This window comes from Helianthus annuus, chromosome 9 (genome assembly GCF_002127325.2).
Source record: "Helianthus annuus cultivar XRQ/B chromosome 9, HanXRQr2.0-SUNRISE, whole genome shotgun sequence".
Classification (NCBI taxonomy): domain Eukaryota; kingdom Viridiplantae; phylum Streptophyta; class Magnoliopsida; order Asterales; family Asteraceae; genus Helianthus; species Helianthus annuus.
The window spans coordinates 27,867,147-27,870,306 of record NC_035441.2 but is presented as its reverse complement, the minus strand read 5'-3'; the positions used below and the strand labels follow the sequence as shown (position 1 = coordinate 27,870,306).

The window sequence follows — 3,160 nt, the reverse complement described above, 5'->3', positions numbered from 1 at the left end:
AACCCAGGACACGCCCAGCCCCATTAATTGCTTTTTCTTCGTTTTGCTAATTTTCGAGGGTTATAATCAATTCCGTGTTTCCTTGTAAATAAATTCACGAACCTAGACCTCTTATCAAACCAAATGCCGTATACCGAGTTCTGAAAGTTTAAAAGCTTCCAAACGAGAAATCAAGAGTTTATAACCAGAAAGTTATATGAATGCTATATAAACTACATACAACCTCAAGCTACCCCGACAGCTTCCCACACTTTCTTCTCTCAAAACAACCTGCACAAATCGCCGGAGAAGATAGTCGCGGAGACGTCAGAGTTTACGACGGGAATTACCCGTAGCCATTCGGTACACTTCGCCTGGTTTTTTTTTCTCACTCTCTAGATTTACGCCGGAGAAACGAAGCTCGCCGGGACAAAGGAATTCGTCGGAATCCCTGTAACGTCGTCGGAAGATCAGAGAAGACGACCGGAATGCACGACGGACTCTAGCTCGAATCGTCACGTGGTCGGTACACCCTTACCTTCGATCCATTCGTTTTTTTTTTGTCATCTCTTATATATATAGATATCTTAACTATCACTTATTTATATGTAAATATCATAACTGAAAAGAAAAAAAAAAGGAAATTTTAATATGACACTATTGCTTCGGTATACTTATACTTCCTTGAGGATCCATTTTATTTTATTGTTATTTTCTTATTCTTATTTGATGAAGGCATTCTGAAATTTTTAGAAACATTGGACAAAAAAAGGAGAACAGTAGTTCTTCTAGTTTTCTTTAGTATGAAGAAGATAACATGCTATGTTGGAAATAGCCTATTGTTGAAGTCCTTTTTTTTTTTTTTTAAATTGAAGTCTTATATTGACTTTATTAGTTTTATTACTAAACTGTCAAGGCATGCAATATGCATTAGTACATGATGCTTCTTGACATGCATTAGTACATGATGCTTCTTGACATGAATGATCTGGCCATTTTTTTTATATTTTTGTTATAATTAATTACTTTTTGAGCGACTATTATGTTATTTCTAAATTCTTTTTTTTTTAATTTTTTTAAATAATCCATATAGCAAACAGTTTAATTTTAGTTTCTAATTCGTTATTAATAAAATCATTAAATTCAATAATAATTTAAATTATTAACAATTTATTATAATTCCTTTATAATATTAACGGGTTATTATGAGATAGAATATAATATACCAATTACTAATTTGTAAACCATAAGGAATTAGGAATTCTATTTAACGTATAAATATTGACTAGATCGTTACGTGACATTTTAACATCTAGGATAAACCGTACGTTCGTTCTTCTGGAATTATCCACCTTTACTCGTGCGTTATTTCGAGGGATTCTTATACGCAACCAATGTGAGTACACTCGACCCATTTACATTTTAAACCACTTTTGGGATGTAACATGTTACCATACAAAATTACACTTACACACACCTAAAATGCTTTATGAACTCAATCCGTTATACATGCTACTTGTTATGCTAGATAATACATGCTTTATGCCATTACTATGTTATACCCTCGCTTAACAAATATAGCGCTATAGGAGTAGCACACCACCCGACGGGGGTTTGTTAAGTCAATATACTATACGGTCTCGTCACTTTTGTGGCGAGGGATGCTAAATACTAGTGGACACTTTGGGTTTAGACGTAATGTTATGCATGCTAGTTACCTTGTATACAAATTGCCATGTGGATTCGAGTAAAATGCTTTATACTTATACCATACTATTTAAACCTTGTGTACTCGCCTTTGCTTTTGCATTGATTTTATTTTAACATGTTACAGGTGGATGTTGACGATACATGGAATCTAGTAGGATGCTTAGATACACACTTAAAAATTTGTATTCATATTGTATTATTTCATTATTCATGTTGTTGTATTTTGTTTCAAAACCTTGTAATTGATGCTTTAGAAATGGAATGAAATGATTATCTAAATACTTGTCACAATTATTAGTGTTATGATGTCTCGAGCAATCTTCACACTTCGTCTCATCCCGATGTTTCCGCCATTGGTTGGGGTGTGACAGATTGGTATCAGAGCCATAACTATAGGGAATTAGGAAAATTGCCATGCTTTTTACCTAGTCTATAGTCTTAGAGCCTTATTTTTATGTTTTGCTCGAAACTACTTGCATCATACTCTATTGCTTTTTATTCATTCTCGTTTGATCTTTTAACCATATATGCCATTTACACATGCTATTCTTGTGTGTTAATAGTTGCTTTATTATGTGTTAATACTTGTTGTATTGTCCCATTATTTATGTGCAATTATTGATATGTTTTCCTATGTGTTTATACTTGTTTATTTATTCCTTTAACTTACGCCTTTCCTAAGTCATTTTATTCGATTTATACTAAACTCGAAAACACTCCTAATACACAAATGAGACAACTTCACTAAAATAGGCGTGAAACCCACAATTTGGTGAACGACTCTCAATCCATCTATTCTTTTTACACGAAATTCGCCATCAAGTTAGGAGTGAAATCCTCACCTTGAAGTGGAATTTCCATTTCAAATTCTAGTGGACCCTCGCCAAAGCTTTGAAATTAAATTTTAACCCGACGAGTACCAACCACACTTAGGATACGAAATCGTCAAGTTAGGGGTGAAACCCGCACCTTGCCGACTAGTTCCACTCCTCGATTTTCATACATCCCGCCAAGTCTCGAAATTTCGATCGATTTGTGACATGTAGTAACCGGAAGGGTAAATACCGTTAACCGACTTGTCGGCGAGAGTATTTCACCTATTAGGCCAAAGCATGCTCCTCAAATTCGAAAGACTTTTTGACCACTTTGGTTAGTCAAAGTTCCGTTTTGGAACCATCCAAATTTTTAATCAAACATGTGCTTCTATTAGTTATCTTGTACGATGCACTCTTTCGAATTCAAACTTACTTTCGATATTTTCTTCTCACACACACATCATACTAAACCTCTTAATGCATTTATACGTTATACACATGCATAATTTCAAAACGTCACTCAATTTTATTTACATTCTTTATAACGCCAAATGGAGACATGTCATTGAGACAGGAGTGATTTCCTTACCTTGACGATTAACTCCACTCCTTCCTTTCTTAAAAACGACCTCACCAACGAGTTAGGGGTGATTCCC

General features: G+C 34.5%; 1 long non-coding RNA gene across 1 annotated transcript; it reads left to right on the top strand.

Moving 5' to 3' along the window:
* Positions 1–1,863, top strand: LOC118482015. Its single transcript, XR_004866806.1, has 3 exons — positions 1–501; positions 1,296–1,375; positions 1,814–1,863. It is a non-coding gene; the product is annotated as an uncharacterized LOC118482015 (long non-coding RNA).
* Positions 1,864–3,160: the final 1,297 nt, after the last annotated feature.